At 36.0% G+C, this 24067-nt stretch overlaps 1 long non-coding RNA gene across 1 annotated transcript in view; it reads right to left on the reverse strand.

Moving 5' to 3' along the window:
* LOC130683065 (uncharacterized) overlaps positions 1-24067 on the reverse strand; it is a 108534-nt gene continuing 84467 nt past the window's right edge. The window contains exon 3 of the long non-coding RNA XR_008996698.1: positions 1-3658. This is a non-coding gene — a long non-coding RNA (uncharacterized LOC130683065). The remainder of the gene's footprint in view (positions 3659-24067) is intronic.

Below are 24067 nucleotides of genomic sequence, written 5' to 3' on the forward strand. Positions count from 1 at the left end.
TAGAAAGACAAAACTTAAAGTCCGTATTTTGTAAAGAAGGTGCAGTCCTGCTAGACACCCTCAGTGTTTGGTTTGGAACTCCGAGGGGTTAAACTGTATGAATAAATTTGACCTATAATGAAATTGACTGTTGAAAGTACTGAGAATCACATTCAGTTTACTCTCAATCCTTATAATAGGATTAAGGCTATTCAGTAATTTATCAGAATGAAAGTGAAGAGGAAGTCTCATTTTTTTTCTAACTTTTCAAGTACTATGTCAGACACTCAAAGAGAAATTAAAAGTATTCCCAGACACACAAGGAGCTAACACCACATGATAAACACCACATGATAAAAATCCAAAGGAAATACAGACAATGAAAATAGATCCATAGGAATCCAGATTATATCAGAATCAGTTTTAGACATACAGTTTTAGCAATACAAAGACATACACATAACAGAATTGTTTAAAAAGTAGAAATTCTGGAACTGTGCATAACAAAACAGAAATGGATTTATTTCAAATGAGAAATTTTGACAGGAGATAAAGAGCTTGACATCTCTTGCACACATCACTGAGAAAATGAGATTTGTGTTTACCATGTAAGAGCAGCAGCTTGTTATTGATGCTATGTGAGAAGTCTACCACTTTTAGAGGGGACCCAAAAAGAACAGGTTGTCCATCCTTCCTGTGAGGTTTCCAAAAAGCAACATGGAAGAGATAGGTAAGGTCTCAGCTGAGAAATTAAAAGCTGTTCTACATGGAGTGGAGAGAGAGCAGGAGAGGGTTCATTCCAGACAGAGATGTGATGAAAGCTGCAGCAGAAATGGTGTAGGAGAGCATGGGGTCAAGTTTCCTGATTATTTGTTCCATACAGCTGATCTGTTCTTCCCTTACACTTCATGTCAATGACCCGAGGGACATGTGTCATTACCAGAGTAAGAGCAGGTCTTCCCAGACACACACCAAGGTCCAGCTGCAAAGTGGGACAGAATCTCTGTGTTTCTCGTGGCTGGCACCCAGCTCCCTACCCACCTGGGCCCTTAGACTGCTCTCTGGAGATCTAGAGGCTCGTACTCATTTTGCATTAAGACCTTTGACTGAGGAAAGGCACCATGTTTCTTTTTTTATTTTAGATTTCTGTAGGTCAGAAGTCTGAAATGGGTCTCACTGGGCTAAAATCAAAGTGTTGGCGTGGCTGCATTCCTCATTGGAGGCTCTAAGGGAGAATGTTTTCTTGCCTTTTCCAGTTCCTAGAAAGGGCCTTCATTGGCTTGTGACTCCTTTCCATCATCAAAGCCAACAGTGGCTGCTCTAGTCTTTCTCATATTAACCACTCGGACAGTGAGTCTTCTGGCTTTCTCTTTCATCTTTTAGGGACCCTTGTGATTATATTGAAACCATCCAGGTATTCCAGGATAATCTCCCTATTTTAGGTAAACTGATTAGGAACCTTAATTCCACCCTCAACTTTAATTCTCTTTTCCCAAGTAATATAAATATTCAAACTTCCAAGGATTAGGAATATGGACATGGTCGGGGAAGCCATTATTCTGCCTACCATGCTGGTTTATTCCAAATTGCAAATTTATTCCAAATTTGAGAGAATGAGTCTCAACTACTTGATGTTCAGGTTTTGAACATTTCCAGACACCTACACTTAACTTATTGAACTATGTAGATTGGCCCTTTCTTTTCTATACATCTACAGCTGAAGTTCAGCCTTAGAAAATTACTTTCTTTTCTCTCCCTCAATTTGTGAGGTGCCTCAAAGACAGAAAATTTTGTGTATCGTAATCTCTACTCCACCTCTTGTCTAGGCACTTCTCATCATTGGCTTCTCCTAGTATAGTTGGTGAGTTTGATATGCTCCATGCCTCAGTCCCTTTAGGCACTAGTGAATTAATTAAGCCATTTTAATTCATTTAAAAATATTTAAGCACATATTCTATGCAAAGTACTAAACATTTAGGAAAAAATTACCTGATACTTTCATGGAAAAAATTTTATGATACTTTCCACCAATGTGTTTCCTGTCCATTTAGAAAGACAGACACACAACTATAGCATGGTGAAAATGTTACAGTTCCATAAATTGCATGACTGCAGTTACCCAGAACTGTAGATTATGAATATTGATTTAAATAGTGTCTGTTTCACTCTCAAAAGTGCTCTAGGTTAAGTGATCTAAGTCAGTCTAAATCCCCGAAAACAGTCTGTGACTGTGCCTCATTTCCATTTTGCAATGTGAAATTATCTGTTTTTTAAGTATAAGAGTAATATAAATTTACCTTTTAATTGAGTGTGGGCATCCTTTTATATGTTTTAAAACCAGTTGTATTTCTTATTCTATGGTCTGCCCACAACATTTCCCAATTTTTTAAAGTGTTTTTTTTTGTCCTTTCCTCAGTGATTTCTGATAGCTTGACATGTATTACATAAAACAGCATTTTTTTGTGATATAAGTAGCTTCTCTCATTTTTACTTTTTCCAGATAGAAGTTAAAAATCGTGTTTATGTACATGTATTAGTTTATGTTAGGCTCAGTTGTGGTTGACAGAACATCTATGGTCTGTTATCATGAGACCAATTAATTAATCACATAGAATTTCTGGCCCTAGGTGATGTTCACATTGACATATTTTAGGAATTAGAGTAAGAGTCACTTTTAAAGAAAAGACCAACAATCATTGCATGACACCATGTGGAGAATGACAGTTAATCAAGTTTGCTAACTATTAATTTACAGTGTATAGAAGGTGGAGGTCTTCTGCCATATGCACATCTTCAGACCTTCACAAGGAATGAATTAGTCAGTTTGTGCTACCAAGACATAGTATATTTTTGTACTAAGAGCTTGAAGAAGAACTACAGAACTGGGCAAAACAGGTACAGATTTTTCTTTATGATCCACAACATGTTGCTGAGTGGCCTGGAACCACAAATCATCCTTGAGGTGCTGTCTTGGATTCAGTTCAGAACAAAGATTGGCAGAAACCTGTCTTCTTTCTGAGAGTGTGAAATAATGACCTTGTTCACCTATCTTAGAGATAAAACTTTAAAACCAGTTTGTACTTTGCTGTTGGCTATGCAGGGCAGAGGTTCAACAGAGAGAAGACTGTAATCAAGAATAATATGGGAACACTTCAAAATGTTCTTTTCAAAATGTTTTATTTTCTCTCCCCTACTCAAGACAGGAAGGAATTTTCTCCACTCATCACTCATGTAGTGGTGTTCCTGGATATAACTCCCATATAGTGTGAGGAACCTCTTATATCTGATTCCCCAGGAGGTTTTAATTCTTCAATTTGTCCACAATCATTATCCAACCATTTGTCAAAACTATTCTTTAAGCTTCCCTACCAGTTCCTGGCTCTAGTGGCTTCTGTTTTAACGACTCTCATCTTGGCTCTTTCTTTGTATTTGCCTGTCTCTCCAAATTTTGATGGGTCCTTTGCCCTGTGACCTCAGTTCTCTGATGGATCTATGAAAAAAGTTAATGATTTTTTGATTTAGTCTTTTTTTGTGAGGATGGTGTGATGACTTTCAAGTTCCTTACATGTTGGAGTTCATTCTATAATTTAAAAAAATTCCATCTTGATAAAATGATAAACTTTCTGAGTATATCTTCCAACTTGTTCCGGAAGAGTTTGAGAATGTGGTTCTTGATCACCTGTTGCATTGGAAACAGGACAGGGAAAATGGGTAAGATCAGACTGGTATTTCAAAATGTTGGCTTTTCCATTAGGTTCGTGTTGGACTGATCATATTTAGCTTATTTTCAGCCTTCTTATCCTCTTCCACCCATGTGGTTCTTATCTGTCTGTTTTAGAAGAATGACACTTTTTCCTGTCTGTCTGCTGCTTAGATAGAAAATAAAGCAGAGTTGAAGTAAGAAAGCTCAGTATCAGTAACAACTTCTGTTGCTACAAGAGTGGAGACACAGGAAGCCAACAAGTAAAATTTCCTGTGACAAAATTTCCAAAAATGTGGCTTAGGAAAATGAAATAGAAAGTTCCACAAAAGAATGGACAAATGTGGAGGATTCCAAGGAGGTCTGAGGGAAGCAGGAAGAAAAGAAAGAAAAGAAAGAAAAGAAAAGAAAGAAGAAAGAAAGAAAGAAAGAAAGAAAGAAAGAAAGAAAGAAAGAAAGAAAGAAAGAAAGAAAGAAAGAAAGAAAGAAAGAAAGAAAGAAAGAAAGAAAGAAAGAAAGAAAGAAAGAAAGAAAGAAAGAAAGAAAGAAAGAAAGAAAGAGAGAGAAGAAAGAAAGAAGAGAGAGAGAGAGAAAGAAAGAGAAGAGAGAGAGAGAGAAAGAAAGAAAGAAGAGAGAGAGAGAGAAAGAAAGAAAGAAGAGAGAGAGAGAGAGAGAGAGAGAGAGAAAGAAAAGGAAGGAAGGCAGGAAGGAAGGAAGAGAATGGACAAATGCCAGGTTTTATTCACTTTTGTAACCATTTTGCCCAATGCCAAGTTTAGTATGTATAAGGCATGCGATAAATATTTGCTTAATGAGTACAAACTTTTTTCCATGATTATACAACTATACAGATTGGAAATTTTCACACTGAGCAGAAGGTAAACACTTTATTGAGTATTTCTGTACTAGATGAATTAATTCTGATGTTTAACATAAACACTTCCTAAGTATTTCTAAACTGGATGAGGTCATTAGAGAACTTGGACAAGAATATCAGTTTCCTCTCTTCTTTCTAAAGTTCAGGTGATCACAATGGATTTTAACTTTGTTGATGATATATGCCCAAAGCATTAGCCTTGAGATTGACTAAATTATTATGGGACAGGTTGATTTTTAAAAATATCTTCTCACTAATCTTTACTAAATACTAATGGGAGAAACAGACATCATGGTTTATTTTGTACCCTAGTAAGATTCTTTAAAAAATGTACTGTGCTGGGATGATAATGGTGCTACAGTGTAAAAGAATTTCTGCAGGCACTTTAAATTGTTTGTTCTTCTATCATCATATCTGACAGGATATATTATGAATTGTCTTTCAGGAACGGTGTGCAATTGTTGAATCTGTCACTACTGTCCTTGTTAATCTTGGAACTGGATGCTAGGCTGTTATTAATTGGGAAAGTTTGTCATCTACCTTTGTCCTACTACTAAGTATTCAGTATATATGGGTGACAAAATCATTGCTATAAAGAGGTGGTAAAAAGAATATCATGGGGTGCAAAATTCTGTACTTTGGGCTCATATGTATTCTCTTTGTTTACTATATTTATACACCGATGCCAGAAAACATTGAGTAACCCTGGAAAGTAAGGGTCATGGATTCTTCGATAAAACCTGCTTCACTTACGGTAATTTGATTTTGGTTGTTCCCCAGGGAATTGGGATGCCTTTTTACTAGTACATGTAAACTTTCTTTCAATTAGTATTTCAAAAGAGATTTTGGTTTTGTTTAGGACAAATCAGCCAAATAATATTAATCTGTTAAATCATTTACCATTACAAACCTATTTGAATTGTGAAAAGGAGAGGGAAATAACATTCTTGCTGATAAGTCTATATCTAAAGAGAAATACACTATTTATTGTGATAAGAATAAAAGAAATGATATTGTCTACATGGAAAATTTGGGAGATTGTTAAATAACATGTTATATTGCATTTGACATTTCTGAGGAAACCCAGTCTTGTACATTCTCTTAAAATTTACGTGTATATATTGATTATATTTTTCTATTTTGATATTTATATAATCCCTTTACTGTTTTCTCTTTCTCAGTGGTTTTTAAACTTTTTGGTCTCAGGAACTGTTTATGCTGTTTAAGTTATTGAGGACCCCAAAGAGCTTTTGCATGTGAGTTATATTTATCAATAGAAAGTTAGGCAGCCTCTACTTCATGATATGAGCAGTGAGAGATGAGGAGCCAAAATTCTGTAAAATTTTGTTTTAAATTGACATATTCACTAAACTGAAGGACCTTCACCATGATTATCTTCAACTAGCAGTGAAAATATTTAAGAATAGTCTCAGTATATATTAATAATGAAAAACACTAAAAGTATTAAACACTTACAATGTACCCTGCCCTACTGTAATTGTCCTAAAAGTATTATGCAACATTTACAACTGCCCTTTGAAGAAGTCACTGTTATCCTTATAGATGAGGAAAGTGAGACACGGGGAATGAATTAACAAAATACATACAGTTAATTTGTGGGTTTGTTAATCAAACACAGACAGTCTCAATTCAGACTAATTTTTTTAATCACTGTGCCAAATTTTTAATTTAACTTTGCATATAGTAAAATTCATTCTCTTGGTTATACAGTTCTATCAGGTTTGACATACATACAGATTCATGTAACCACCACCACAATAAGATATAGAACATAACCCCTCAAAATAATCTCTGTGCTGCCCTTTTTAGGGAAATTTTCCTGCCCTTATCTCCTGGTGTCACTGACCTCTGTATGTTCTTATACTTTGCCCTTTCCATAATATCACGAACGTGGATTCATACTGCCTGTGGCCTTTTGAGCCTGGTTTTAATGCATTTCACTTAACATAATGCATTTGAGAGTAATCCCTTTCAAAGTTGTGTAGCAGTCCATAATGTGGATGTATCACAGTTTGTGCACAATAAACAGCTGAAGGATATTTGGGTTATTTCCACTTTGGAGTAGATATGAATAAGGCTGATAAATCATTCATATACAGGCTTTTGTGTGAACAAAAATTCTAATTTATGTTGGGTAAATACCTAGGTCTTGTGCTGGGTGTAGGAAACTACCAGATTGTTTTCCAAAGAGGCTGTGTTATTTTGCATTTATACGAGCAATATATGAAAGTTCTAGTTGTTCTGCATCCTGACCAGCACTTCATATTACCAATTTTTCTTTAAAAACCACTCTAATAAGTGTACAGAAATATCTCATTGTGGTATATATTTGCATTTCCTTAATGATTATAGAAGTTGAACATCCTTTTGTGTTCTATTTTGTTATTCCATATTTTTGTGATGATGTATATGTTCAAATCTTTTCCCCATTTTGAAAAGAATCAGCTGTTATTCTATTATTGTTGAATACTGAGAGTTCTTCCTGTTCTGGATGCAAAGCATTTGGCAGATATTTGATTTGCAAATATTTTCTCCTAGTATGTTGTTTCTCTTTTCGTTGTCTTAGTTTTGTAGCAAAAGCTTTTAATTTTGGTGAAGTCCAATTTAACTTAAAAAAAACACTTTTTTTTTATTGTAGATAATTATTTTTTATTGAAGGGTAGTTGACACACAGTATTACATTAGTTTCAGGTGTACAACACAGTGATTCAACATTTATATACATGATAATTCTAGCTACCAGCTATCACCATACAAAGTTGTTACAATATTTTGACTATATTCCTTATGCTATACATTACATCCCAGTTACTTATTTATTTTACAATTGGAAGTGTGTACTTTTTTTTTTTAAACACTTCTATGGATTATTTTTTGTGAGGGTCTCTAAGAATTTTTTACCTAACCTAAGATCACAAAGACTTTTCTTTCCCTATGTTGTCTTCTGAAAGGCTTGTGGTTTAAAATTTTACATTTAGATATTGAACACATTGTGAGTTAGTTTCTATATTAGGCATGAGGAATAGGTTAAGGTCCTTTTTTTGCATATAGCTGTCCAGTTGTTCCAGCACCATTTGTTGAATGTGTTCTTTTCTCCATTGGATTGCCTTGTAGCTATGTCAAAAGTCAGTTGGGCGTATTTGTGTTGCTTTATTTCTGGGCTGACTCTATTCTCTTCCCTTGGTCTATGAGTCCAGCATTTCACCAGCTTCACTGTATTGACTACGATAGCTTTTTTGGTAAATCTTGAAACCAGTTTCTACAAGCCTTCCAACTTTGATTTTCACTTTCAAAATTGCTTTGGCTACTTTAATTAAACTTTCTTTCTGTTAAAAAAATTAAATTTAGCTTATTGATGTCTAAAATCATGATGAAATTTTTATTAGGATAAGATTGACTCTAAAAATCAATATAGAGAGAACTGACCTTTTAGTTATACTAAGTCTTCTGATCAATTAACATATATTTCTCAATAAGGTTTTTAATTTCTTGCACCAGTGTTTTGTACTTTTTAGCACATGAATACTGGATATATTTTGTTATATAACTTAATATTTCAGTATTTGGTTCTGTTGCAGTTAGTACTCTTTTTAAATTTTGATTTCCATTCGTTCATTTTTAAGTTTGATATAACTCTTTTTTTGTATTGACTTTGTACCTTTTGTTCTGGCTAAACTTGCTTATTCATTTCAGGACCTTTTTTGCAGATCTCATATTTTCCACTTAGGTGATCATATTGACTGAAAAATAGAGACAGACTGTTACTTCTTTCCTTTGAACCTGTATCTTTTTCTTCTCCTGCATTATATCACTGACTAAAGACTTTGAGAATTAGGTTGAATAGAGAGCAGACATTCTTGCCTTTTTCCAGTTCTTAGGAGAAAGAATTCAGCTTTCATAATTCAACATGATGTTTAAGTTTTTTGTAGGTATCCTTTCTCAGATAAAGTTCTTTTTTATTGTAAGTTTGCAGAGAATTTTTATCATGAAGAGTAGTGAGTTAAGCCAAATTCTTTTTTTGCATGGTTAAGATGAATGTATAATTTTTCTCCTTTCTAGGTTGGTATCATGAATTACATTGATTTTCAAATATTGTGCTAATCGTGCATTCTTGGGATAAAACCATTTATTGTGATGGACTATTCTTTTATATATCATTGGATTTGATTTAATACTTTGTTGATAATTTTTGCTTCTTTGTTTGTCTGTAGTTTTCTTGAAGTATCTTTCGGATTTTGGTGACAGGAAAATATCAGCCCAGTGAAATGAGTTGGGAAGTATTCTCTTGTGTTTTATTTTCTGGTAGCTATTGTGGAAAATTGGTATTTTTTCCCCTTAATGTTTAGTTTAATTTGCTATTGAAACAAACTGGACTTCGAGTTTTCTATTTGGAAGCTTTTTGGTTGCAAATTCAAATTTTAAAATGGATATATACTATTCAAGTTATCTATTTCTTTTTGAGTAAGTTTTGGAAGATTGTATCCTTTAAGAAATTTGTAGATTTCATCTAAAAATTGTGAGATTTATGGCAAAAATTTTATTTTTAGTATTCTTTTATTATGTTTTTAATGTCTGTAAGGTCTATAATGATATCCCTTCCTTCAATCTTCATATGGTAATCACTCTTTTTTCCTGGTCAGTATTCATATAGATTCATCAGTTTCATTCCTTGAAAAGAACTGGCTTTTGTGTAATTTTTTTTCTCTATTTTTTGTTTTGTTTTAATTTCACTCAATTCTGCTTCTATCTTTACTATTTTCTTTCTTTTGCTTTCTTTGGAATTCCTTTGATCTTCTTTTACTAGCATATTAAGATGGAGGCTTTGAATATTAATTTGAGACTTTCCTTAATTTCTAACATGGTAATTTAATTTTATAAATTTCTCTCTAAGCAGTTACTTAGCTAAACACCACAAATTTAGATATGTTATATTTTTATTTTGTTCAGGTCAAAATATTTTCTAATGTCTCCAGCAAATTTGTGGCACACAAGTTAGAGGTTTTGTTTTACACTAAAACACTGATGAAATAAATTGAAGAAGACACAAATGAAAAGATAACCCATGCTAATCAATTGGAAAAGAGTATCATTGTAAAAATGTCCATGCTACCCAAAGTGATATATAGATTCAATGCAGTCCCTGTCAAAATTCCCCATTTTTCACAGAAAACAAACAAGTCTAAAATTTATATGGTATCACAAAAGATCCTAAACAGCCAATCTCAAGAAAGAAGAGAGTTTGAGGCATCACACTTGCTGATTTCAAACTATATTACAAAGCTATTGTAATCAAACAACATGGTATTGCCACAAAAGCAGACACATAGAACAATGGAATAGAATGGAGAGCTCAGAAATAAATCTAAACATATATGTTCTACTAATTTTTTATAAGAGCCCCAAGAACACATAATGGGAAAAGAGTAGTCTCTTCAATAAATGGTGCTGGGGAAACTGGATATCTGTATGCAAAAGAATGATACTGGATCTTTACCATATACCATATATGCATTTGAATGTTACTAAAAATCAAAACATTTAATGTTTTAAAGTTTGTTTTGTTTTAACAGCTTGATACAAAAATCAAGTAAAAATGGATTAAAGACTTAAACCTGAAACTGATTAAAACCTGAAGCCATACAAACTCTTAGAAGAAAACATAAAAGAAAAGCTCTTTGACATTGAACTTGGCAATCATTTTTTGGAGCTGACACCAAAAGCATAAGCAGCAAAAACAGAGACGAGTAGTACTGCATCAAGCTAAGAAGTTTCTGCTTAGCAAAAGAAACAACAAAATGAAAAGGATTGACAGTTTGGCAAAGCAAAGCTCTTGAAGGTGTGTGAGTAGAGGAGTGACAGCCTGGTCTCCAAGAAAGTGCAGGAATGAAGAGCCCAGCGTCTGCTCAGGCACTGCCTGTAGTTAGTTGTTGACTTTAGACTTCATCATTTAGGTCCTGGTATGTTTTCGACTATGTTTAAGAAATTGGACTAGATAGTCTCCGAGGTCCTTTTCAGCTCTAATGTTCTAGGTTTCACACATGGAAGAGGTGTTTGAGGAAAATTTGCCTGCTATTTTATGAAAGATATACTAGATGGGAGAAACTCTTGAGTCAGCTGCATTATTTATAAAGGAGGGCATTTTGAACGACAGTTCTTTTCAATGACATTTTAACCTATTGGTAACAATATCCCAGATAACACATAACATCACAACAGCACTTTTTTTTTTGAGATGACAATTTTTTAAAAATTACCCAGTAATGTGTGCAGTGGATCCCCTGGGTCTACCACTGAGCCACTCTCCAAGTTTCAATCTTTCCCCAGATCTGACTACAAGTAGAGCTGTTTTTTTGCGTGTTGTTTTGTCTTTTCAGTAGTAAGCAAGCAAAAGAAAGTGACATGCCTACGGCTAATGCTAGTAATAGTTTGGATAAAATAATTAATAATAAGAAGAAACTGAGAAATTTTTGTTAAAGTTTGGAAGCTCATGGACCTGGAGGACAGTTGAAATTCTAGTCCCCAGAGAAGTCAGCAGCACAAGTAGCCAAGAATGAATTCCTGCAGGGTGTCATTCCTGCAGGTGGGGATAATTCATCTCTATTATCATTCATCTCGTCTCTACTTAAAATATGATTTCTAGAGAGAGGGCACCAAGTATTGCTGGGGCTTACTTCCTCACCTCTTGACTAATGAGTCATTGTCCCCTTGATCAACTGTCCCATCACAGGCTTCAACTATTGAGAGATGCTAGTTCCCTGAAGTGAACTAGGACACTGTTACCATAAGGGATGTTTTTGTCTGCTTAGCTTTTAAAGGTATCTAAAACATGGAATTTTTATTCTCTCTCTGACCTAGCCTTCTAGACTATTTTCAAGCCCCAAATATAAGTGGTATATTTTAGGGATTGGACATGGCTGTCTGCTTTACAAATGTTTGATATACCTATGTGTGTGTGTGTGTGTGTGTGTGTGTGTGTGTGTGTGTGTGTGTGTGTGTGTGTGCACAGGCATGTATGTTTAAACTGAAAGCTTTATTGGTACTTTAAAGCTACTTAAAAGTGTTAATGTGTCAAAATGGCTACTTGGAGGACTCAGCATGTCACTTTTCATTCATTATTCCTCATGCAACTGTCAGTTTTTAAGTTCAAAGTCAAGTTCCTCCTTTTACAGAAATTTTTGATTGCTTTAGCACTTAATCTTTCTTTCTTTCCTTCCATTTCTTATAGGCCATTTTAAAAAACATAAACTAACAAATAATTATAAGTATAAACAGTGTATTTAACACTGGCCAGAAAAAAATGGGTTTACATTTTGTTTTGTCAATTATTAGCTGTCTAACTTTGATCAGTAACTTCAACTTTCTAGTTTTTAGTATCCTCATCATTAAAGCGGATGGGATAGATTATCTTTCACATTCAGTAAAATTTTAGCAACCTCAAATAGTTTTAATAATAAATCCTCTGTAATGTTCTTTTGTCCCCACAGTATTTCAGGATTCCTTTTCTGTGAACTATTCAGTGAAGTATTTCAAAGATTTTAGAAAACTTACCAAAAATACTAAATAGAGCTTTATTTCAGTAGAACAAAGTAAAAAAAAAGTGTTTTTTCTCCAACTGTCTTTAATCAAATGAAAAGGAACCTGTTTGTAGTGGAAAAAATGGAAATAGCCCTATTAGTAATGTGATAACCAGATGCTTTCTGAAGTTTTAAATTAAATTGAATGACCAAAGAAATAAAATGGAAGAATTGAAAATATGCATATAAAGATGGGTAAAATCTGTAATTTTTCAGATAAAAGTTCACAATAAGAAATAAGTAGACTGATATAAAATAATCTGCAATTAAATTGATAACATTTAGATGAAGATATTCTTATGCTAAAACACTACATACTGGAGTTTTAACTAGAAACAATAATATGTTAGGATATAGGATAAGACCTCTGCAGTATTATTATATTATTTATTCTTCCTTTTTGATCTTTATATGTATTTGAATGTTACTAAAAATCAAAACATTTAATGTTTTAAATGTTGTTTTGTTCTAACAGGCTGCATTACTGGAAAATATGGGTCTTATGAGCTATGACAAGGTGCTTTCCACAATAGTAAAGCTGGATTATGTACAACCATTTTCAGATGAAAACATTACTGTGATGCATACAACCTTTAGTGATATTCCAGTATGTTTATATTTGCCAAAGAGGAAGTCAGAAAGCCAGAGACGAGCTATAATTTTTATTCATGGTGGTAAAATTTTTACTCATTTGTTTTTGGAAGTTGTAGTAAGTACATTTTATATAAGCAATGTGTGTGTGTGCACACATGTGTGAATTGGCACAATATACAGTGTGTATATATACAAATACACAGTGTGTATATATATATATATATGTAATTGGCAGAACTTTTGTTGATTTTTTTATGTTTTTGAGTATATATACATATCTTAGCAGAGATAAGCAATTTAAATCATAGTTCATACATATGTCCTCATATTCTTTTTTGCAAATAAAATAAAAAATATTAGATGAGCTTTTTGTTTAAAAAATTGTTTATTATCAAATAAAGTTACTTTGGAAGTGTAAAATGGGAAGCTCAAATAGTAACTTTAACATTTGTGTGAGATTACTAAATGACCTGACTTCAGTGAACAAGAACAAGAAGTGAAAATATTTGCAGCTTCCAAGTAGCAAATACATATTCATATTGCAGACTGTGGTGCAATAGTACTTATCATATGGGTGTTTAGAATTCAATGCATAATTCTGAACTTAAAATGGAAGAGTAAAACAGCTTGAGTAATCAGCAACTCCCTTAAGGTTTGTTCCCACCTAATGTTTGGAGATGATTCTGAGGGGTAGAGTGGAGTAGCTAAGACACTCACACATTCATAAACACACAGACACAGACTCAAACACATTCAAACATTCACATACCCTCACATACACATGGACACATACACTCAGTTGCTTTTAGACTGTTGGTGTATGGAGTCACAGCACAGCTCAGAGCACAGAGGGCCTTGGACTAGGCACTCAGAAGGCTACGAAGCAAAAGGTAAGTTTCCTTTCCTCAATGAACTTTCAACGTAAGTCATTATACCCATGATTTAGACTCCATGATCAGTTAACATTTCATAACAACTACAAATGCTACCATAATCAGGTGGGGGGTCAACTTTTCTTTGCTAGGTAAGCACATTCTTAGGATGGGTATTATTATCACAATTTTGGAGTTAAAAAGTCGACACAGAATGCTTAAGTAACTTGTTCAAAGTCTTACTATCAGTAAGTGGTACTGTCAGGGCCAAACCCAGACCACCAGCAGGACCCAGGCCTGCCCCTCGCAGCACCGGTCCATCATGCCCTCAATGTGGCTCTAAGATGCTGTCCCTTGTCTAGTTAGTTCATCTTCTCATGTCTGTGCTCTGTCAGCAATCTAAGATGTACGTCCATAACTCAGCACCTCCACTCTCGCTCCTCTGCCTCACACTTAAAAAATGATCAGCATTAATGACATTAATCCTTAACTTTTCTTCTTTCTACTTATGTCCTAGGAAAAGGCATTTTTATCTTTCAGCAAAGTTTAATTTCTTTACTCTGCTTGGGAATGTATTTCTTCCCATTATTTCATTGTATCAGTGTTTCTCTTTCATTCTTCTCCCTACAAACATGTCCTCTCTGTTAACTCCTAAACTTGATACAACCACTTCTGCCTTGACTTCCCCCCAGATCCCTCTCTCCAGGTAGTCCCCCCTCACTCTTTGCTTTCTCAGACTTATTTTTGTACACTGTGGACTCTTGCTTCCCCCTTTCGAATAGCTCTTTAAACTGTGTAATTTGTGAATAACCACTCTCTCTGCCTCACTGAACCTCTCTGCTTCCTTGGTTTCCATGAAATGTGTGTTTTGGGACTTCCTTTCCTCCTGCCCCTTCCTTTCATTTGCATCTTCCTCCTTAAAACAAAACAAATACAAGCAAACACAAAAACAGGTTCTCTGTCTTTGTAATTTTAAATGTTCATGTTCCTCAGTATTCCTTTCTTTAGTTTTGGACACTATATGATCTTTTATTTAATATTCTAATACCTCTCAACCTTTTCCCCCACACTGATGTTGCTAACTTCCAGAGCTGTACCTCCAACTATAACAATAGTCCTGAATTGCAGATCAAAATATATACAGCTGCTGAGTACACCAATACATCTGAATGAAACGCAGATAAGTCAAGCTTAACATGACCACACAGAATCTATCATACCTACCTTCCACCACCTTCAGAAAAAAATTTAAGTGCAAGAAACCCTTTCATTGCTTACAAGCAGCCGTCCACTTCTGTTTGCCCTTGCTCTTGTCTCTCAGGACCAGACTGCAGAAAGGGGCCTGACCCAACCTCTCTCGTCCAGATATGCTATTGATATTTACCCACTGATATGTAGATAGACTACCTCTCTCCACCCCTTAGAAACACCTATTGATATGGAGATACACTAAGGCCAGGCAAGAGATTCTGGAAATACTGTTTTCCCCACAATGATCAAGTAATATAAATGAAATAGAAAATTACAGCCGTGGAAAAGTGAAGGTTCCTATGGCCAAGATTTTCACCTGGCTAGCTCACTACACACATGTGGGCAGTACGTTGCTTTTGTATATAAAGAACTCTGCCCAGTGCTCCGGGTGATACAGTGTCACAGCTGCACGGCTACAGGAGACCAAAGACTGGAGTGATGGCAGTGCCTAGGACAGAGACTGAGACGGCTGTGGGAGCAGACAGGCCCAGAGGCAGAGACTGGCTTGCCGCATGCAGACTCACTCTGAGTGGACAGGATTTAGTGATTGACATGCCACTGTGGGTAGAAAAATTGGGTATAAACCCATTCACCAAAGAACGTTCTATTGTCATTTTGATAGGGTTCTTGTTTGCAGAGTTGAGGAATGAACTTAGAAAACACCCAAGGAAGGAGAGTCAGGGAGAGGCTTTTATTGAGAAATAAAGTGAGAGGAAAGAGCTCCTGGCTCACACCAGGAGTGGTCAAGAGAGCCCGGGGTGGTACATTGTCTAGGGGATTTATAAGCAGTTGAGAATTTGGGGGAACTGAGGGCTTAGGGTGTGGACTTCTACCACCTGCCCTGCCCTCAAGGTGGGCTGGGCTGTTGTCTGTTTGCTAGGGCTGTTCACAGTTGCTATTGGCCTTTTGACCTTTAACTGATCTCACTGAAGATGTCTATATTTCCTAGTCTAGTATCTTTACCCTAGAGAATCAGTGTGACCTTGACTTTGCATAATGTTGAACACAGAGTTTTGATAGGGACTTTACATTGTTACATTGCTTTGACTGTAAATATCTTGCCTTGCTTTTTCCAGAGGCTCTCACCCTACTCTAAGCCCACGGTCCCTGCCTCAATTTTTTGGTCTCATTGAATCCATAGTGAACTTGCCCAGGGCTGAAACCCATTGGCAAGACAACAGCTTACTTGGAATGAGAAATTTAAATCTTTGAATGATACATTAGAATACAAAAGTGAGAAAGGAGTATCTAGTTTCTAAATTTAAATAAACACAACCAGAAAGCCTTTAACAATGTTTTTCCATTAACATTGCTAATATCAGACCTGAAATTCATTTCCATAAAGAAAGACTCCTAAAAATTATCCAGGATATCAGCACTACCCTAAGAACACAACTCTTCCTGCACCCCAAATCTAGCATGGTGTCTTGTACATAGTAATCATGTAAAAATATTTGTTGAATTTATGTGCCACATAAAGAATGTCAGTTAAACCTTGGACCTTTAAAACCATTATAATTGTTTCAGAGGCAGCAAGTGTTCAGAGGAAAAGGAAAGGCTTAAAGCTAAACATATTGTGGGAATGTAACTCCAGCAATAGCAACGATCCTTTAGCTTTTATTGGTACTTGAAGGGGCAAGAGAATGAGAACCATTTTTTCTGCCAGTGTTCTTAAAAAAATGGGAGAGAAACCAAATTTTCAGGCAGGTAGCAGATGAAAATATCTTTATTGCTATTGGAAAGGGACTTAGATGCTGTAAGAATAGGCCTTGGGGTGTAGATCTCTAGAATTAGGGACTTAACTAAATTCTTACCATTTCCAGCTGGGTCCAGATGACACTGCAGAAGAGTGACAAGTCACAGTCCACCCTCGAAGCTGCTGGCCTCCTGCAGGGCAGGTTGCTCTTGTAACTTGGAAGGAGACTCAGAAAGTGAGCTTTGTTGCACCTGCTCTCAAAGAGGGGAAGGAAGGGGCTACCTAAGCCACCCCGTTCTTTATTTTAAGTTCATCAGGTACGTAAATTCATTCCATCTGGGGTTTTGTGCATTAAGGGCAGAGCCTGAAATTGGTGCTTATGGAAATCCCTCTTTATTAAAACCTGACAAGCGGAGAATTCTTTCCATCAAGTTTCTAACACTTTTTGGCTTAGAATGGATTACATTTAACTCCTCCCCAAATTAGAGGTGGTAAGCAGGGCACATATTATCCCTATTTTATACAGTGAAGAAATTGAGATGCAGTAATGTCTCATAGTCACTGCAAACTCATTACATCAAAATCAATCTGTAATCTAATCCCTCCCTCAACACCTATTTTTTCCCCCTCAGTAGTCAAGGAGTAATCCTGGATGATTCTCAGTCTGTAATCCTTTCACCTAAGGTTACTTCAACAGCCTTTTTATCTATCAATGAGCCTATCATCTATGAACTATCATCAGCAGCTGTCTATCCATCCGCCCACCTCCCTATGGGAGAAGAGGAGCAGCAAGGCAATGTGGCGTGGAGCCTCTGGCAGAACCCGCTTCAGCCCCGCCCGAGTGACCTAAGTAAGCCTCTTGTTCCCTCAGCCAGGTGTCAGTGGTGTCATTTATGGGGGTAAGTGAGAAAGACTAAAAATAAATGCAAAAATCATGACCATAGCACTCAGTGAGCTTTTATAAAGAAATCCCACCTGTAACAACAAAGTGCATAATTTTACATCTTTAATAGAAGTATAAAATAAAGAAAAATGTATACATTTTGTAAATGTGCAACTCAATGAATTTTCACAAGTTGATCATGTGTGTAACCAACACCAGATCAAAAACAGAACATCACCAACTCTCCCAATCTCTTGTTCTCTTCTGATCACCCACACCCAATGGTAACTTTTATCTGAACTTTGAACAGAACATGCACATTTTGCTTGTCCTTTATTTTTTTATGAATTGGATTGTACAGTCTGTACTCTTGTGTCTGGCTTCTTTTGCATAACATTATTTTGTGAGATGTATCCATCTTATTGTATTTGTAGGCCATTTAATCTCATCAGTGTATTATATATACTACATTGTGCAAATACAACACAGTTTAGGTATCCATGCTACCTTTGATATCACCTGGGTAGTTTACAATTTGGAGCTGTTATGAATAGTAGTGATGTGAACATTCTTGTATGATAACTTTTGGTGCACATGTGCATGTACTTCAGCTGTGCCTATGTTTAAAAGTGGTATTGCTGGTTGTGCAACTGTTTAGCTTTTGTAGATGCTGGCCATTTTCCAAAGTGTTAGCTGATGTAGTCTCCCACCACAGTATATGACTTCCAGTTGCTTCACATCCTCAGGAGCTGTGGTAGGCCTACCACCCAAAGATGTCCACATCTCACTTCCTGGAACTGTGACTATGTTACCTTCCATGGCAAAAAGCTTTCCAGATCCTTCCTTACTGGAGATCCACTATGATTTCAGTTCTTCAGATCTTAGTGCTCCACTGTTGAACCCTGAGCAACTCTACACATTTTAAGTGTGAAGGTTATCAGAAAAAATTATTTGAACCACTGCAGAAGGGAGACATCAGAGGGACTTTGGTTGCACACAGTGGGACTCATGCTGAGTTTTTATAGTGTGTATAGAAAAAATGATTCTATTTAAGGTTGAAAAAACCAAAACTTCAAAACACCAGAGGTTTAAAGTCCATTACATCTGATGTAATCAGCAGTAAGTGACATTCAAAAGCTATCAGCTCATCTTTACATTGAATGGGAGGCCAACAAAATAGTGAAATCTGTCATGATACAGAACCAGTCAAGTCATATATAATCATACTTTAGAATTTCATGTCAGTGAGAATAGTTGGCTTGTCAAAGTTCCTTATTTAATTTACTAGGTCATCAATTCAGGATTTGTAAATTCAAAATAAACTCCAAGAGAAAATTATGGTTTCCTATAACAATACAAAAGGGACTTAAACACATTATGTGAATTAACAAACTCCTATTAGAGATTTTTCTCATAGATGTGCTATCATCAAAGTTGACACGCTTCTATAAGAAGGCTGGTATTTTTTATTTTTGTTTATTTTCCTTTTTTACCAATAGACTTTTCTCTCTGTGCATGTATCCTGTTTTTTTTCTTCAAAGTGTTTTTATTTCCTTATTACTTCATGTTATAATACCTCCTCATGCCCTCTTCTGAAATTCTTGGCTGTTTGGCCTCTTCCCTACCTCTCAAAGATATGCAGAAAGGAGAATCCAGGTATGTGTGTGTGTATGGGTGGATGAATAGATGGATGGATGTCCGGTGCTTGGAACTGGAGGCCAATGGGAGTTAAGCACTGACACTTATGACTGTCCCTTAAGCAAAGCATCTTTCCTTAGAAAGGGCAGTATATGTAGAAACTCCTCTGACTGATATTCTTAATGCATTCTTTGCTTTCATTTCAGTCCCATTTCCTGTGCTGTCCTAAGTTACTGTTGCTTTCACCCCCTTTCACTCTTTAAATTTTCCCTGGGTGACTTCATGACTTTAAAAGCACTTGTTTTATTTTTCCCCCCCAGTGACTCAGATGAACTCCAGATTCTGGATATCACATGTAACTAAAAATATGCCACAAGAAGCACATATTTTACATCCTCCTGCTATAAACTGCTCCTCTCCCTGTACATCTTATGTCAGAACTATGAAATGCATGTAAATACTTGTTTTCTTTATATGTAATATTGCACATGATATAAAACACACATATAGTAATGAACTTACTATATTTTCTCACATGATCAAATCTCCCTTACTTGAACATAAAGCCAATTAGTTCAAAAGGATATTTAAAAATAAGAAATACCAAGAAGTATATAGAGAAAAGCAAGCCTTCCTCTCATTTCTGATCTCTATACTCCATTCTCTTCTTCATAAGGATCCACTTTTCCCAATATCAGCTGCATCCTTGCAGAAGTATATTTCATATAAATGTATATGCATATGTATTTTTTCTAAAATTTATATCCTGATTTATATTATTCCAAAAGTTTGGGGATCATTTGTGTATATTGTTCTTTCCTTGCTTTTTTTCACTAACAGTATCACTTGAATATTTACTAAAAAAATAAAATAAACCCATAAATATAAGAGTTAGAACTTATACAAGGGAAACTTCTTATAGTTTTCTGCTTTGAGTTCTTAAAACTAATGCTATTTTAATCCTGTTCAAATGCATCCTATCAAGAAGAAAGTACCTAAACTTATTGGTGATTTGAAATTTGCTTTCTATACTGTCTTCTTATTAAAATAACAAGTGCTATTCCTGCACTTTCTTCACCTGCTATCTAGAGGCTATACATTTTTTATATTTTTACCTTTTTTTGTATGTACTATATTTTCATTAATACATTTAACTTTAAATTGTTTTATCTTCATCCATTCTAGAAACCATTTATTGTTTTTGTTTAAACAAAATGGTTTTGCTCTCACCCACAGTCCGTCACCTACTCCAATCGTCCCATATATCAGAATTCTGGTTGAGACTACATTTTACATTATTGTTACTTTGTTAGAATTCCCTTCTGTGCCAAGTGATGGTCTGTGATTATCATTTAGCTTTTTTCCTGTAGCATGTAAGTATGCGTTTCCTCATTTTCTTTGTTTCTTAAGTGTCTATCAATATTTTTCCATCAGATGCTCAAACAAGCCCATCAATTTCTATTAATATTTTCTGTGTACTCAAACCCACAGGGCTCTGTTTACCTTAGGGTGCCTTCTGTTCTGAAGGGACCTCTGACCTGTCTGATTGTTCCTCGTTGTTCTTCTCGGATTTCCCCTATCCCTTTCCTTCACAGGATTTCCTGGCTCCCAGATCTCACACCTTCCTTCTTTCGGAATAGCAACTTGTAAAACTTTTAAAGAGAGTGTTTGCAAATGTATATTCAACTCCCGTGTTGGAATGACAATTTGATGGAGTAAAAATTCTAAATCAAAGACTATTTTCTCTGAGAATTTAAAAGGCATTGCTCTGTAATTCCCCCTCCCCTCTCCCTACATTTGAGCTTTGCTTATGAAAAGTCTAATGCTATTTGATTCTCCATTCCTCTGTTCAGTGAGCTGTTTTCTCTTTATAGAAATTTTGGAGATCTCATTTTTTACATGCTGGGGTTCTAAAATTTTATAGTGATATGCTGTGATATATTTCATCCATTACGCTGTGCACAAAATAAACCCTTTCAATCTGGAGATTTTCACCTTTTGGTTCTGGAAACTGCCTTATGTTATTTCTATAGTAATTTTTCTCTCCTTTGTTTTCATTTTTCTCTCCTTTGTTTTCTCTCTCATTCTGGAACTCCTACTACTCGAGATGTGGGGCCCTCTATATGGGTCCTCTAACTTTTTCACCTTTTTAGAAAATGTCTTTCATCTGTCTTTTTGTTCCAGTTTTTCAGATTTCCATAACTTTTTCTTTCAAATCTCCTGTTGAATTTTTATTTTACTTTTTCTATATTTAATTATTTTTAAAGTTCTCATTTGGTTCCTTTTAAATAGCCATTTATTATTACTTCAGGATTGTAATGAATTCTCTAACTTTTTGAGAAGATTTGTGATATGTTTTTGGAAGTTTTCTTGTCCTTCTTGCATATGCTCTGTTTTCTACGGACTTTACTTTCTGTTATTTTTCACCTGTTTTTACATTGGAGACTTTTCTCAAATACCTGGCAATACTTGGCTCCCCACTCGGATTTAGAAGGAGGCTCTAAGAAGCAAAGGGAATCACTGTGTGTAAGCACAGTTGGATGACTTCACTGTAGGATAATAAGGTGGCAAAGTGACCTTCTTATTATAGGAACTATTTGCCTTTCTCCCTTGAGCTGTTCAGTTTCACAGTGAAGAATCCTATAATCCTCTGCCTGTAATCCTTTAAGGATAACTGAGTAGGAATCTCTAGCATAGGGCTTAGCAAATTACTGCTTGCTGGACAAATCTGGCCCATGGCCTGTTGTATGGCCCATGAGCTAAGACTGGTTTTTACCTTTTTAAAGAGCTGTAAAACAAAACAGAGCAAAGAAGAATATCTGATAGATACCATGTGTGGCTAACAACTCTAAAGTAATGATCTGGCTCTGCAGAAAAATCTTGCTGATTCTCCTTTAGTGCAGTGGTTTTCAACCTGGGCACTTTAAAAATCATACCTAGGGCTCTGTCTCACTCTGGACCATTAGTCAAAATCTCTGGGGGTGAGGCTCAGGAATGGGTGATCCTAATGTGTAGCCTGGCTAGTATGAGAAGCTCTCCCACCAACAAAAAGCATCATTCACCACATCAAAACACCCCCACAAGCACCAGCAAAAGCAGCCTGAGACACTGGAAACTTCCAGAGGCACATTTAATTATTTGATGAAGTTCTTTGCCTATTCTTTTCTGCTTATTTTGGGCAATATTATGTGTGGTCATAAATGGTTTCCACAAGTCTTACTAGAAAAGCAGACGTCCTCTGTGCTCCTCTTCCCCATTCCACAGGAACAATCTCGGGGGGTTTTGTTTTTAGCTGGTTCTTATCTCAGATTTCTAAATGATGTATTTACATTGTTTCTTCAAGATTTTTCAATTTCAGACATTTTCTATGAACTTCCCACCTTGGAAAAAGAGGGTGCAGCTCCCTTTCACACCCTCACCCTGCTACACACATGCAAGTTTATCCCCTACTCCATATTTTTTTTTAATTTAATGAGTTTTGTCAGAACAATATTCACTTTGTTAAACGTGTTCATCAATATGTAAACACTATTCACAGCAGAGTGATGTTACCTCCAGTGATTATGTTCAGTGCAACTTCAAATGCTTCCTGAAGTCAGTAATCTTACTTCTTTACCTCTTTCTTTATTCCATATTTTATTGGAATAAATAAAGTTTCCAGAAACATATGGCTATTTTAATACCAAACTGCTGACAATTATTGTAGGGAAAATGGAAGTTCCCATGGCCAGGATTCTCGCATGACCCACTGCGCACGTGCAATGCGATCTCATGCTTATGTAATATTTGGCCTACTGTGCAGGCACGTGCTCACACATGTTGGTAATGAGCCATTATTGTCTGTGTTGTTATATAAAGCCCTCTGCCCAGTCCTCTATGCAGACTGTGGATGGCAGGCTCTCTGTGTGGGGATGCAGCGGTTGTCATCTAAGTTCTCCACTTGCCACCAGAGAATAAAGCTGGGTATGAACCATTTTCCCAACTCTTTGTCATTTTTCTGGTCTCACCAAATCCAGAGAGAACTTGCCTGGAGCTGAAACCTAGTGCTACAGTTGTGTAGCTCATCTCACAGTACAGACGTAATGTGCTCCATCAATCTCATCTTTATGAGACAAAGGACATAGTTGTCATCCTGGACTCTAACTTCCTCTGCGATTTCCTTTCCTTCTGCGTTGGGTGGAATCCTCTGGTTTCTAAAGCTCACAACTTTCCCCTTCTTAGTTTAAGACTTCATTTTGGAACACATCCTTCAGTAACTTTTTGAGAAAGTGCATGGGAGATGTCAAGTACTTTACGTTGACGTTGTCAGATGTGAAACGTTATACATTTGTAAACATCATTATTCTACTCTAGCATTAGTGATAGTTTGCTTGCAAATAGAATTCCAGGTTGAAATTTATGTTCCTTTATATTTGATTGCATCATTCCATTGTCATCTGGCTTCCAATCTTGTTACTGAAACAGCCATTCCAATTTTTCATTTTGTGGTGCAGCAGCTTGTATTTTCAAAAAAATGGCTGCAAAATATATTTCATCCCACATGTGCTTTGATAATGTAACCTTTTCACCCTCCCATTGAGATCTGTGTGCCTTTCCCTTGAATTGGGGTGGCTAGCGATTTGCTAATACTTAGTACTTGTAGTAGAAGTTGTTGCCAAGCAGCTGCATCTGGGGGGATCTCTCCCCGAGCACTAGGTGAAGCCCTAGGAGAAACCTTAGCCTGAACAGGGGAGTGTTCTTGCCTCTGTATGAGGAAGAATTCTCTAACAGGTCGGGGGAGTATAGGTAAGGAAGGAATTGATTAAAGCAAGAGCAGTAGGGAATGGTAGCTGCTCTCTAGGTAGCTGAGAACAGGGAGAGATCCTGGGTGAGCCCCCAAAAGGTGATACTGGGGTTCTTGTTTATGGATTCAAAGGATGAACTCAACAAATGCTCAAGGTAGGCAAGCAAGAAAGAAGCTTTTTATTGATAGAAGCAAAGAT

This window comes from Manis pentadactyla, chromosome 1 (genome assembly GCF_030020395.1).
Source record: "Manis pentadactyla isolate mManPen7 chromosome 1, mManPen7.hap1, whole genome shotgun sequence".
NCBI classification, from domain to species: Eukaryota; Metazoa; Chordata; class Mammalia; order Pholidota; family Manidae; genus Manis; species Manis pentadactyla.